This window comes from Pipistrellus kuhlii, unplaced genomic scaffold (assembly GCF_014108245.1).
Source record: "Pipistrellus kuhlii isolate mPipKuh1 unplaced genomic scaffold, mPipKuh1.p scaffold_m20_p_4, whole genome shotgun sequence".
Classification (NCBI taxonomy): domain Eukaryota; kingdom Metazoa; phylum Chordata; class Mammalia; order Chiroptera; family Vespertilionidae; genus Pipistrellus; species Pipistrellus kuhlii.
Window position 1 is genome coordinate 80088116 of NW_023425540.1, and position 15222 is coordinate 80103337.

The window sequence follows — 15222 nt, forward strand, 5'->3', positions numbered from 1 at the left end:
CCAGGTGAGTCTCAGGGATGCTAACCAGGGCCACAAAAATAACCCCAATGCCACTACTTCCAGGTGTCTTGCTATAGGAAGAAAATACCCCATATTTGCCTAAACCATGGTTTCCTGTAGCTTCAACAATAAATACAGCAAGTTCTAGAAAGACGGTGATGATCTATGATGCTATTTTTACTATGAGTTCCATGAATTCCAACTCTCTCAATGCCACACAAGGTGCACCCACATTCTGAACCAAAGAGACTGGCAGTGATAATGGCTGGAGAGCACCAAATTGAGAAGCTTTTAAGCTTTCGCCTTTCATCTTTCATTCTAAGCAATCTAATATTCCTGGCATGCCAGGACCAGGCCCCATGCTCTTAGTCACCTTGTGCTGCCATAACAAGATACCAGAGAGTGGTGGGCATAGACAACAGAAATTTACTTTCTCACCATTCTGAAGACTGGCAGTCCACACATGGCAGAGAGACCAGAGGCTGCTTATTATGGGCACTAATCCCAGCACAAGGCCCCACACCTTCATGACCTCATTTAAACCTAACCTCCCCCCAAAGGTCCCATCTCCAAATACCCTCACACTGGGGGTTAGGGCTTCAACATGTGGATTCTGGGAGAACACAATTCAGTCTGGCTCATGTCAAACTGCAGATACTTCAACTCTCCATTCTCCATACGAGAGAGGAAAACAACAAAGAATTCCCTTTTCCTAACTATCGTCTTATTTATAGAGGGCTAGAGCTGGTTCTCAAATTAACAGGTGTTTCTTTAACACAGTATTTGACCTCAAATAGCCGGAAGAAAGGAACAAAAGCAAAACAAAACCATTATATTCATCTTAGAAAGGCTTCCAGCAGGGAGTGGGGTAAGAATGGCAGGGTTAAAGTCTCCTGAATATTCATTTCAATTCTATTTTAGTATTGGGCCTCCTCCTAGTAATGCATCAAGCTTGGGCTCTGGGAACCAAACTTGGGTCAGCCACCCACTCACTAGTGATAACTTTGGGTTACTTCCCCTATAATATGTGGCTATTAGCTCAAGGAACTAAGGTATATAAAGTGCTTAGGATGGTGTCGGGATCATAGTAACCATTCATTCACATGGCAGCTATTTTTTATTGTTGTTGTCACCAGTATTTTTATTTGTTTATTTTTGTTCATTCTCACCTGAGAATATTTTTCCGTTGACTTTGAGAGAGAGTGGAGGGGAGGAGGAATGAGGGGGAAGAAAGAGAGAAATATCAATGTGAGAGAGACAGCAATTGGTTGCCTCCTGCACGTGACCACACTGGGGCTGGGGATCAAACCTGCAAGCGAGGTATGTGCCCTTGACCAGGTATTGAACCCAAGACCCTTCAGTGCTGGGACACTCTAACCGCTGAGCAACACTGGCCAGGACAGTATTTTTATTATCTTTTACTAAGGAAAGAGAGAGGCCAGCAGCCAGACCATAGCATTGTCAAGCCTCCAGGGAGTAGCCGAGAGAACAGGCAGAAAAAAATCACAGAACTGGGAAGCTGAACTGTAGCTCTAGACACTGTGTCTCTAACCTTTATGACACTCAACATTGCTCAGCTGCCCTGTCTACAAAACAGCAGTAGGGAACTCCATCTCAGAGGCTCACAAAGCAAGTGCAGGAAGCTTGAAAGACTGTCCTGGATGCATGTACCGTTACCTTCCCAGGCTCTGATGCCACCAGGGATGAATAGCTGGAGTTTCAGGTATCTGAATGGATTATGGCAAGTCTTCTCAGGACAATGAAAACTGTCTTCAGTGGAAAGATGAAGAAGCTGCCTAAAAAATAAAAGAGTCTAGACTCCAAAAGCAAGACACTGAGTAAGCTGATTCTTGGCAAGAACTGTTCTGCTGACCAGCAATGGGGAGCTTGCTGTAACAAACACCACAGGTGACAAACAACAGCAACATGCCCCTTCGTCTTTGTAAACCAGATCTCAATTTTTTTAAGGAACTGGGGCTCTTTCTGTTGCAAGGGAAGCTGGGTCCTTCCCGTTTACGAGGATGAATCTTGTCCGTCTTATAGCCAGGATTGGCAAACCATGGTGCTGGCTAAACCCAGACCACCGCCTGCTTTTGAGTGTCCCAGGAAAATGGCTTTTACTGTTTTTAAGTGGTTAGAACAATCAAAAGTATGATAATAGTGTTTCCTCACATTTAACATTGTATGAATTTCCAATCTCTCCCCTTCGTTCACGTATTACCTGTGGCTGCTTCCACACCAAACAGCAGAGTTCAGTAGTTGCTACAGAGACTGAATGGCTACACGGCTAAAATATTTACCATCTGGCTACTCACAGGTAAAAATCCCTGGTCTAGTGTCCACCAGAATTATAGGGAGGCCGTACTCAAATACAGATCGTGGAGAGACAAAGCAGGAAGCCTGCGGGAGGGATGCATGGGGGACCATAGGTTTGCCAAGACGGCAGGCAGCCTGGAGGAGAGATTCATGTCGTCTGCAATACCCTTGGATGTTGGGCCTGAAGGACTCCTAGGCGTGGAGCACAGCAACAAGACAGACAAGTTTTCAGTAAAGGACAGCAGCAGGACTCTCATCCTCCCTGGGTGAGGGCGATGGGATAGGAGCACCCACTGCTGTCTCCCGTTGCTGAGCGCAGAGCCTTGGGTTTCTTGCAGCCTCAGAAAAAGACGGGTGAGCAGCAAGCGGGCTACTTGGGAAGTCGGTGTGGCTTCTCAGGTAGCTGAATGAGGTCCGGAATGTGACTTTGTGCTTTCCTGGAGACAGGGGTATACTTCCCAATTGTAGGCACAGAGCGTCTAAGTGCACGTGGGCCAGACTCCGAAAGAAAAGGAAACCTGTGCTTCTGCTTCGGACCTGGGAGACGGCCTTGCTAAGATCCCTCCTGGGATCTGTCAGCTCAGCTGAGAGAGGACAGCTGACATGGTGGGAACTGGTTTATCCCTGTGTCCACACACTTCTACCCCTGGAGAAAAGCTTTGTGGGTTTTTGTTGTGTTTTTTGTTTTCTTGGTATCTTAATGGGAATCTTTATTAAGAATCGTCTGTTACCAACTGCGTGCTGTGAATCCTAGGGGCCCCACACCTAAAGCCAAAGGCACACCTTTTAAGCAGTTTTGCTTTTTTTTTTTTTTGGTGGTGAGGTAGAGAGGAATTCTTTTTCTGGGCTGCTGGATACAGTTCCTTGTTTCTTTAAGAAGCTAGATAATCAATCACCTCTGAAGTTTTGGGGACAGGGTGCCAACGGTCCCCTGTGCTGTCTGCTTGCTTTGATTCTTCTGATGACACTTGGTTTTCACCTGGGCTGCCGAGTGGACTTCCATTTGGCAAGTCCTGCACAGGAATGTACACGAGCGTGATCCCAGGTCAGCCTACTTAACTTCCCAGCCCCCTTTCAAATGCACAAGGAATCCATTTTTCAAACGTACTATTGTTTATGTCTTCATTTTAACTACCATGTTTCCCCGAAAATAAGACATCCTCCGAAAATAAGACCTACTTACAGGTTTCCTTCTGAGTGAAATATAAGGCATCCCCCCTAAAATAAGGCCCCCCCCCCTTGGCTAAACAGGAGAGACTTGGTCCACTGATTCTGAAAGAAATGGAGTCACAAGAAATTCACCAGGAAATTCAGGAATTGGATTGTTATGATGATGTTCCAGAAGATGATGACATGATTGTCATTGAATAAATGAGTAAATTCTTGATACTGTAGGATTCAGTTTGTCTGGTTTGTGTTGACAACTACGATAATACTGTACCGTATACAGGTAATAAATTTCCTTTGTTTTCATTTAACAATAAATGTGTACTGTATTCTTCTTCATGGAAAAATAAGACATCCCCTGAAAATAAGACCTAGCGCATCTTTGAGAGCAAAAATTAATATAAGACACTGTCTTATTTTGGGGGAAACAGGGTATTTTTGTAAAAGTTCTTTCCTTTTTAATTGATGTAGGGATACACATAGCATAAAATTTACTATATTAACCGTCTTTCTAAAGATTACAGTTCAGGATACTAGTACAGTCACCATGTGGGCAGCAATCACCACCATCCAGCTCCAGAGCTCCTGGCACTGGCAGAACTTGCACCTACTGATCAGCGCCTCCCCACACTGCCCAGCCCCCACAGCCCCCATTCTGTTCTGTCTCAAGTGGAATCATACAGTATTTGTCTTTTTGTTAATGTAGAAAATGTGTTGAAGACTATCATTTTAGTTGTAAATTTAATAGCTTTTATAGTCAGACACTGACTCTGAGAATAGTGTATGTTATCTTAATGTTACTAGGTTTCTGAGCAGAAACCCTTGGGCAGCTAGCTGGTCAGTAAAACAAGGTCAAATGATACACGCCCAGCTGTGTGCAACTTCTAAACCAGAGAGTACACTGCTGTTCAGGACAACAAGGTTTTGAGATTATGGAATAATGAAGATAGAAACCTGGATAAAGTACTTAAAGCTACCCTGTCAGCTGAGGTACACAGACATGTTTAACACGAGGGATGGACCCGTGGTGCCATCCAGGGAAGGGGCCGTGAGGGTTAGAGGCCTCGCTTGCAGAGCCCCAGCAGGAAACTGAAACCGTTATCCAGAGGAAGCAGTGATGAAGTGAACGTGGTTTTTCATGTTACTTCGCCTATGTACAAATGTGTAACTCACGTGCCTTAAGCAAATACACACTCTGACTCAGACAAGAAGAAAAATCTGTTAACAGAGTTTGAATGCATCTGTGGATCAGAAATTCAGCTCTTCGACGTCATTAAGCTCTGAGGGATGCATATATGAAACCTTGATATCAATATATTCAAGTGACCCAGAAAATCATCAAAATCAGAGGGTAGTGAGATCCCTGTTGCTCACGACAGTAGTGTCTGGGAAAACTCAAAATGGTGTTGTACTTGGCATCCTGGATCAAGGCTGTGTAGCAGATTGGGATCACCACCACCTTCTCAGGAATGCCTCTGCATATGGAACACAGCATTTCAACCACCACAGGTTTCAAAAGAATTACCATAAAGGACCAGCAGTCAATGCTGGTATTATGGGGGACATGTGTTTATGCTACATGGAAAATTTCTAACGGAGATTCCAAATAAGTGTGAAGTGCCCTCACTAGCAGGTACACTTGAAAAACACAAGCACAGGCTTGGTCTGTGCACTCAGGCCGTGCCTCATATGGACTTGGACCCCAAAACTCAGAGCCATCAGAGAGGATTTTAAGGAGAAGAAAAACTGAAGCAAAATGCCCAGAGGCTCTCATCCAAACAACTTATAAAACCATAAAGAAAGATTCAGGAAAACATACTGAAGTAGACTACTCAAAATGTTGGCTATTCAGCAGACACTTGACTTTAACATGATTATTGGAGACACAGTAACAGGGCTTCTGGGAAGATGGGAAACAGAACCATCATTTTACCCTGGAACTCTCCCATCATTTATCCAAACCCACGTGCTTCCTCACAGCGTGTGCCCTGGCTCTGTGGAGGTCGCCTAGAAGATGCCAATGTATAGATATTACCGCTCTGTCTACAGCAGTCTCTGGCATTGCTAAAGCCGTCACCTGTGCTTGCTTCAAGATGTCCCGAGCATTGGTGATGGCCGTCTTCAAGAAACAGGGGTCCAGCCCTAGCTGGTTTGGCTCAGTGGACAGAGCATTGACCTGCAGACTGAAGGGTCCCGGGTTCAGTCTTGTCAAGGGCACATGCCCAGGTTGTGGGCTCGGTCTCCAGTGTGGGACATGCAAAAGGCATTTGATCAATGATTCTCTCTCATCATTGATGTTTCTCTCTCTCTCCCCCTCTCTCTCCCCCTCTCTCTCTCTCTCTTTCTCTCTCAAAAGGCATCTGATCAATGATTCTCATCATTGATGTTTCTCTCTCTCTCTCTCTCCCCCCCCCCCCTCTCTCTCTCTCTCTCAAAAGGCATCTGATCAATGATTCTCTCTTATCATTGATGTTTCTCTCTCTCTCTCTCTCCCTCTCTCTCTCTCTCTCTCTCTCTGCCTCTCTCCCTCCCTCTCTTTTTCCCTCCCTCCCTCCTCTCTGAAATCAGTAAGAATATATTTTTTAAAATAATTCAATGAAAAGCCTCAGGACACAACAGAGACCACTTCCTGCTCTATAATACCCAACAGAGCAGCTCCACTAACTTGTAATGAGTGAGTGACGTGTTTCTCCCACCTGATGTGAAAGACATCCCAGTACAGCATACTGGCAGCTTCTGCTTCTCCAGTATCGTAGCTCCTTTATTTGAAGTGAAGTGAAAATGCTGCAATGAATCCTGGAATATACCCTCCAACCCTGAACCAGATGATGGACTGGCTATGCCAACTTCCAGATGCTAATTTTAATGCTACCAGAAGCAAAAAGGCTACTTACTATTCAGACTTTACAAGTTTGTGAAACCTCAGATATACATTTGGTCCCAAACTCAACAAGACTGAAGTAAGTCTTCATGAGTCACAGAAATCAAACCAAGAAGAGAATAGTGGGGAATTATATCCAGCTGAGGTGCTGGAACTCTTCTGATATTATCAGCACTCTTTCATAGATGTTTTATGGAGCTCTTGTGAAAGGGGATTCCTCCCACTCATCCGGGCAAGGGATGTGTTTTGTTTGTGACTGTCTTGATGACAACAGAAATGTGTCAGCAAGTAGCCACATGATCACTTGTTGATGCTCTTTGGTTGGACTGCAGGTTCCATACCAACCTATTCTAGTTTACGGAAGCTGACCGACAGAGGTTCTGAAACTTTTTAAAAATATGTAACTAGCTAATTTTAAGTAAACTTATTTGTGACACTTAAAAAAGAAAAGACGGATTGTGGGCCCTGTCCCAGAGTTTCTAATTCAGTAGGTCTAGGGTGGGGCCCAAGAATTTAATTGATATTTATAACAAGTTCTCAGGTGATGCGGATGATGCTGGTCTGGAGATCACACTTTGAGAACCAAAGGTCTAAGCCAGTGGTCGGCAAACTTAATAGTCAACAGAGCCAAATATCAGAAGTACAACGATTGAAATTTCTTTTGAGAGACAAATTTTTTAAAACTTAAACTTCTTCTAACACCACTTCTTCAAAATAGACTCGCCCAGGCTGTGGTACTTTGTGGAAGAACGACAATCAGGGAGCCAAAGAGCTGCATGTGGCTTGCACAGGCAATTTGCTGACCACGGGTCTAAGCCGTGTCAGAATGGCTGAGTGATCTACGGCGCCACCTGCGACAAATGACAAGAGTTAAACAGGTGGAAAGACACTGGATTCACTGTTACAGAAGCAAGCCACTAAATGGACTAACCACAAGGCCACGCTCTGAAAAACAATAGCTGCCATGACTGTATAAGCCACTTCCACTTGGGTTCTCAGTGATTCGAAGCCAAGCACAGGTATCGTTACTCCGCACAGCCTGACGCTAGCTAGGTTCCAACTCTACCCCTCAACACTGTGTGCACACCACCAACGCCAGATCATGAGGACTGGGGTCAGGAATAGAAGCCACACTTCCCACCACCCTACAGGAGAGAGGGGAAGAAGAAAGCATTATCTTGAAAACCATCAAATCTCAGGTTGAAGCCTTAATTCCATCACTCAGCAACCGTGTGACCAGAACACCTACTCACCCAATACTCTGGAATGTGACCACACCCACATGGTTGACCCCAGCAGCCCTGTCTGTAGTTCTGGGCAAGATCACTTCCTCTCTGGACCATTATTACCCATGACAGCTGGCCTATCATGAACACTCCCCAGGTCTCAGACACTGTGCTGACCCCTTTACCTACGTGACCTCATTTAATCCTCATGACAACTCTCTCAGAGAGGATCATCATCCCCCCACCTCACAGCTCAAGAAACTCAGGCCCTGGAGGGTAAGTGGCTGGTCCACGATCACACAAGCTTGTAAGGGCAGAGTCAGGATTCCAAGTCATATCTGATACCTCAAGAGCCCACGTGTTTGAGTTCCACTCATCAGAGGCCCAGAAAACATTACTGCTTCTCAGTGTCTGACACACAGGCTCATTCCTCTCCCATCACCCACCTCTCAGCCTAGAAAAGGAGGCAGAACGTTGGCTCCCCTTTTGAAAGCCACCAGCTCTGGCCAGCGAGCCCGAGTGAAGCTGACATAAGGGTTAAGGGAAATGCTGAGAGGTAAGATGTGGACAGCGAGACGGTGACCCTCGAGAACGGTGGTGGCGGCATGCCTGCGGGAGCCCAGGCCTGCCCTGCATCTCATCAGCGTGGGCTCCCGGCGGCAGCCTGGTCTTACCTGCCAATTTCCCTGCCTGGCTGAGCATCCCCAGCCGGCCCCCTGGCTTCCAGGTGACTAATCAGCCTGCTGATCCCGCCCTGGAGAACTGGGCTGTTTGCCTTGCCCCTCTGGAGGGCAGGCGGAGGCAGTGGAACCGGCGGCAATTCCGGAGCCGTCACAACTCCTGGCTGAAACCAAACATGACAGATTTACCATCGGGCAGGCTGTTCCATTTATTATTTAACGCTCGCAATAAATATTTGCATGACCCAGCGCTGGAGGGAATGCTCTGTGATAACTCACCGAGTTTCCCTGCCAAACTCCACTGCAGTGGGGCTCCGGAGTGGCAGCGAGAACATTCCCTGCTGTGCTAAGGAGCCAGGTGATGTTCCTCGGGTAGAAAACACATTCTCGCCTGTCTCTAAAGAGGGGGAAGGGAACGGGGAGACTGTAGTTTCAAGAAGGGACCAGATAAGGAAAAAGATGAAGATGGTAGCAGATATCCACTTAGTGCCCCGGTATGCCAGGCTCTGCGCTAAGCTTAGCTTCACGTTCATTCATTCAACACCTATCTCTAAGGGCAGTGGGTCTCAACCTTTCGAATGCTGTGACCCTTTAATACAGTTCCTTATGTTGTGGTGATCCCAACCATAAAATTATGTTCGTTGCTACTTCATAACTATAATTTTGCTACTGTTAATAAATCGTAATGAAAATATCTGTGTTTTCCGATGTTCTTAGGCTCTACAGCAGCAGTTCTCAACCTGTGGGTCGCGAAAGACCTTCACAGGGTCGCCTAAGGCCATTGGAAACACACTGAAATTTATAATTACGATTCATTAACAGGTAGCAAAATTACAGCTTTGAAGTAGCAAGGAAAATAATTTTATGGTTGGGGGTCACCACAACATGAGGAACTGTATTAAAGGGTCGTGGCATTAGAAAGGTTGAGAACCACTGTTCTAGAGGGTAGAGCCGCCAGACTTACCAAATAAAATACTGGACATTCAATTAAATTTGAAATTCAGCTACACTATGAATAACATTCAGTACAAGTGTGTCCCAGACAATACTAGAAAAATTATTTATGCTTATCTAAAATGAAAACTTAACGGGGCCCCCAGCTTTTCTCTGATACCCCTAACTGAGGTTATGCCCAACCATGACTTAATAGCAAAAGGGGGTTATTTTCTATTGGGGTCCAGGGAAGAAGCCCTTAAGAAGGTGACACCTGAGCAGAGATGTCAATGAATGGAGACTTCAGGGATCAAAGGGAAACAGAGTTCCAAGCGGTGAGAAGAGCCCATGCAAAGGCCCTGGGGCTGGGACTGGGGGAGGGAGGAGGTGGAGGGGGAGGGTGGAGGGGGAGGGAGGAGGGGGAGGGGGAAGGGGTATTTTGAGGAGCAGAAGGACGATAAAGAATTTGGATGTTATTCTGAGTCAAAAGGAAGGCATTGAAAGGCTTTTCCACTGGAAGCGCCCGATTGGGGTCTGGTGCCTGCTGTCTGAATCTCTAAATCCAGCTGAGACACAGAGGGCCTGACATTGGCAGGAAAGGAAAAAAGGAGGGACAAGGGGGGGGGGGGGGGAAACACACAAAAACCTGCTTTAGAAGATAGGTCCGCACAATAGCAAACCAGCCGCCCTCAACCAAAATCTCCACTCTTTCCCTGAGTGTCCCCCCAGCCAGGCAGCCGGAGGGAGGGGGACATGGTGGTGACAACGCTATCCATTTCCATTTTGCTTGGGCCAAATACAGAAAAAGACATTTCAAAGACTTTTAAAAATAACTTCCAGGGGGAGAAAAGAGAGAGAAAAGTTATAGTCAGCCTGCTCGAGAATAAAAATAATGACAATAACTAATACAAACAGAAATAGCTACATTATGAAGCAGACAGATTATGGCCTTTTCATTTCACACAGGAGGAAACTAAGATTCAGAAAAGCAGGGTCCCACAACTAGGAAAGGGCCAGGCAGGGTTTTTATTGGTTTTTGTTAGTTAGTTTGTTTTCATATTCACCCAAGGATATTTTTCCTATTGATTTTTAGAGAGAGAAGAAGGGAGGGAGGAGAGAGAGAAACAATGATGTGAAAGAGACACATCAATTGGTTGCCTCCCGTACATGCCCTGACCAGGGCCAAGAATCCAACCTGCACCTGAGGTGCATGCCCTTGACTGGGAATCGAACCTGAGACCCTTCGGTCCTTGGGCCAACACACTAACCACTGGGCAAAACCAGCCGGGGCCAGCCAGGGTTTAAAGGTATGGTGGTCTGGCCCCAAATCCTGGGCTCCCCAAAACCCTCTGGGAACTTGTTGAATTGTGTCAACCCTCCAGCTCCTCAAGTTCATATGCTGAAGCCCTAACCTCAGTGTGCCTGTTTCCAGAGAAAGGTTGTTAAGGAGATAAGGTTAACTGCGGTCCTAAAGGTGGGTCCTCCTCCCTCCCTGTCCCTCTCTCCCAACCCTGAGGACACAGCCAGAAGGCAGCCCTCTGCTGGCCAGGAAGCGAGCCCTCCCTGAAACCTGACCACGCTGGCGCCCTGATCTCAGGCTCCCAGCCCCCAGAGTGGGCGCCATCGATGCTGTCTGTGGTGTTTTGTTATGGCGACCAGATAGACTAAGAAAGTGATGTGAACCCAACCTCAGCCCAGCTCCCGGCCAGCCCCTCCTGTCAGCCCAGCTGTGGAAAGCAAGATCCCTTACCCTACCTCCTCTTCAGCCTTCCTTCTCAGCTGACACCTACAGGGGCTTCCCACCTTCCCTTCCGCCCTCCTTCCCCGCAGGACTCACGTGCCTTGGGAGACGCCAAGCAGGAAGTCCTGGCAGCACCCGACTGCTCTGGAGAGGAGCCCAGGGGCAGAGTGGAAGGAGCACGGCCTTGTTGTTAGAAACCCGAGGTTCAATCCCAGCTCTATCACCAGCTGACTGGGTGGCCATGAGCAAAGACCTGAACTTCAGGGTCCCTTTCTGAGGAGCTGGGATAATACAACGCACCCCACTGGGATCATTGTGGAATTAAATAAGATGCTAGATTTTTTTTTTTTTTTAAGTCAATACAATGACTGGCACAAAGTCGGCACCCAATAAGTAGTAGCTGTTAGTAATAATTACAACAACAATAACATTCAAATCGTGGGATTGCATCCGTTCATCCAACAGATTTGTACTGTATACCTATTATATGTTAGACCAGTGGTCAGCAAACTCATTAGTCAACAGAGCCAAATATCAACAGTACAACTACCGAAATTTCTTTTGAGCGCCAAATTTTTTAAACTTAAACTTCTTCTAACGCCACTTCTTCAAAATAGACTCGCCCAGGCCGTGGTATTTTGTGGAAGAGCCACACTCAAGGGGCCAAAGAGCTGCATGTGGCTCACGAGCCGCAGTTTGCCGACCATGGTGCTAGACACTTGGGGACATAACAGTACACCAGACACACACGATTCTACATGCATGAAACTTCCAATGCAAGTTACAGGGTAATGAAAGGAATATTTTTTTAAAAATCATATAAAAAGTATTCAAAGTGTTGAAGAGTGCTCTAAAGAAAGGCTTCTGTAAGAGATTCATCCACTTCAGCATCAGAGAAGGCCTCCAAGGATACCTCAGCTGAGACCTGGGGTGGAAGGAGCCAGCCAAACAAAGACCAGGAGGCATGAGCCTTCCCAGCACAGAGAGCAGCCGGGGGAAGGGAGGGAGACCGGAGAGAACTGGGGTGAAGGGAGGCCAGTTCGACTGGAGGAAGCAAGGCAGGGAGACGCAGTTAGAGAAGTCAGCCAGGGACAAGGCATACAAGGTCTAACAACCCATTTCTAGGTTATTCTGAAATCAAAGAGAAGCAGGCACTCACCCAGAGAACACAGCACATTAGCTGGTGCAGAACAAGAGCGCAAACGCTGTGAGCTCCTTTCCCTAGCCTGAAACAGCCGAAGTATGTAAAAATGGCCCTTCTGTTTTGACTTTCGGTGTTTGGTTGTAAACCACGGACTGGAAGGGTAAGGTGAGGGGAGAGAGAGGATGTGAGGGAACATGTTCAAAATCAAACAAGACAAACCCCTGGATGGAGGTCTTCTCTCCCGATCTCTGCAGGAATGGCCGTATCAGTGGACCTGCAGGAGACAGAGGAGTACTCAGCAGAGCCTGGAATTCCTTCCGCAGCCAAGATCCCGATGCCAGGCAGGTGGTGAAGCTGCCCCTTCCCCACACCCTCCATCCCCCCCATGCAGCTTGTTTGAGGACAGAGTCTGCCAACCTCCTCCTGACACCAGACTGACCCATCGCAGCCGCTCTGGGCTGAAGCCATCAGCCTGGGCCAGGAAAGCAAAATACATTGTTGTTGGTAAAAGCTGGGGAGAGGGTGGTTAATCTGGCAAGTGCTGAGGACAGAGCCACAGTCTAAGTCTATAAGGAGCGGTTATAGGGTTAAGCCTTGGACTGACCTGCTGGCAAAGACGAAAACAAATCCCAGTTTAGAGGGAACAGTCCTCTAAGCATAATTAAGCTTAATCTTGTGACTGCTCCCTAGATCTTTCCTGGGTAGCTAATGGGCTGTGGGAGGGGCAGCAAGTGCTGCCAAAACAAGTGAAATTTACAAGAACATTGTAAATTACGTCTGACTATAAAATCAACATCAGCTTACAGTCTGGATATGTTCTGTGGCCTCAGCCAAGCACAGAAGATCCACCTAAACCCAGCTTATTCTCTTTGTCTGTCTTTTCTTCATCCTTCACCAGCCCTCCCTCAGGCTTGCTGACCCTTGGCTGTGCAAGTCTAAGACAATTCATCCAACATGCAATTGGGCCCTTCTTGGACTTTTAAAATCCGTTACATTGTATTTATGCATCCACTACCCACACAGAACATACAGTAGACTCCAAGAAATATGTAATACAAAATGATAAAATATAAATTAAAAACTGGGACTAGTGGAAAATAATTTAGAAGAAGGAAAGGCAGGAATAGAGCAGGGCGGGAAGCAGGATAAAGATACAGAGGCCAGATGGTCAGTTACTAAACTGGATCTGAAAATGTGGCTCTGAAAAGGAGCAGAACCTGCACACATAGTCCACAGGGAGAATAGCCGTGCCCTGTCAGGTGGCCTCGGGCAAGTGATTAACATCTGCTTGGACTCAGTTTCCTCAACGCCAAAAAGGGATGAGAAACTATTGAATCTTAATGACTCCCTCTTTAATTAACTAAAAACAAACAAACAAGCTGTAATAACTACCAAGAATGGCGTATCTTTCAGCTTAGATGCCAAGATAAGAATCCTAAACCCCAATGTCTGTCTGTAAAACCAATCATAACAAAAATGAGAAGCACAGTCTGCGCATAACCCAGTCAGGAGGGGCAGCGGCTGTGGGAACTGCAGAGCCTGTGCTCTGACTACAGGGGGCGCTGCTTCTCACCGCCAGCTGATTCTTACCCTACACCAGTGGTTCCCAACAAAGGGCACACACCCCACACTGGGGCAATTAGATTTTTAAGGGGGGCAGTTTGAGAATGAGTTAGTAACAGTGAATTTTTTGCATTTCTTATGGTTCTGGGGGCCTCATATACAGTATATAAATATATATCGTGACATATTTATGCATTTCAGTTCTCTATTATATATTTTAAAACTTTATTTTTTTTTCATACCATTCGTATTATTTTTAAGAATTTCTTAGTGATTTCTTCCTCAGAGCTTCAACTGTCCTTTCGTTCTTTTATTTTTCTCTTTCACGGATGCCATGTTCTTTGGAAGCTTGTTTAGACCAAGTTAATGGCCTTCTAGGCTTCCTCCATGTGAATAAGGTTCACTTTTTGCTTAGATGGGGCATGGCCAAAAAAAGTTGGGGAATAACTGCCCTAGGAAGCATGTCAAACTCGCCGCCAGCCACAAGTCTGCCATGCTTGCAGAATGTGGGCCCATGTTCTGATTTTTAAGAGGAGCTCAAAATCAGAGTTTTTAATATAAACACTTCCAACTTTTAAATGTTTACTTTTAATTCAGATTTACTTCAAATAACGTGCAGGTCAAATATAGCTCCATCTGAAGGCCAATTTCCAGAAAGAAACAGCAAACCCCTTTACAGGCCTCTACATAAATTTTTCTACAGGTTAAACTGCAATCCGCAGATCCTGTGTTCACTCAGCTAAGCATCTCAGAGAAGTATATCCCAGCAAAGGCATGATTCTTTCTCAATCGAAACCCACAGCATGGTTGAGTTCCCCTGTATTTTAAGGATAGGGAAGGACACACCACTGTAATAGAGAAGTAGCCAGATGGGTCTGGCTGTCTACGCCATCAGAATGTTGAATGGCTCCCAGAAAGTTCTCAAGGTCAGGTAGTGTGTGCGGAAATCGGCCCTTTCAGCATCACCTACAAGGCGCACTGCTGGATTTATTGCTACTAGGAACAGAAAGCACCCATCCCTCTCCGTCAGTATTCCTCTGAGCCGCCCCCGGGGGGGAACTTCACAGAGCCTGGCCACCCCGTTCACCGCCCGTTCGGTACAGCAAGCACTGGCCAAATGGCCCCTGGATGCAGGTAGCGCGCTAAGACAGGTGATCAAGATAATGAGCAGTGCCTAAGGCCCTGTAGGGGCTCAACAAATGAAACCACTGCTCCTGCAGAAGCCAACTGGAAAACAGAACCTGGTTTTCTTTTTTTCTAATTTTTTTGTTCTTCAATTACAGTTCACATTCAATTTTATATTAGTTTCATGTATAGAGCATAGTTTCAGGTGTACATTTATATAACTTGGGAAGTGCTCGCCCTGTTAAGTCCAGGACCTACATGACACCCTACATAGTTATTGGCAGTTAAAAAAAATTAAAAAAAAATAAAAAGCAGCCCTGGCCCACGCAAGGGTCACAGGTTCAATTCCCAGTCAAGCGCAAATACGTGGGTTACAGGTTTGATCCCGCCCCAGTAGGGGCGAGTATGAAGGCAACCAATCAGTGTCTCTCTCATATCTATTTTTC

General features: G+C 46.2%; 1 pseudogene; it reads left to right on the forward strand.

Moving 5' to 3' along the window:
• Positions 1–2415: 2415 nt before the first annotated feature.
• LOC118703689 lies at positions 2416–14429 on the forward strand (annotated as a pseudogene).
• Positions 14430–15222: the final 793 nt, after the last annotated feature.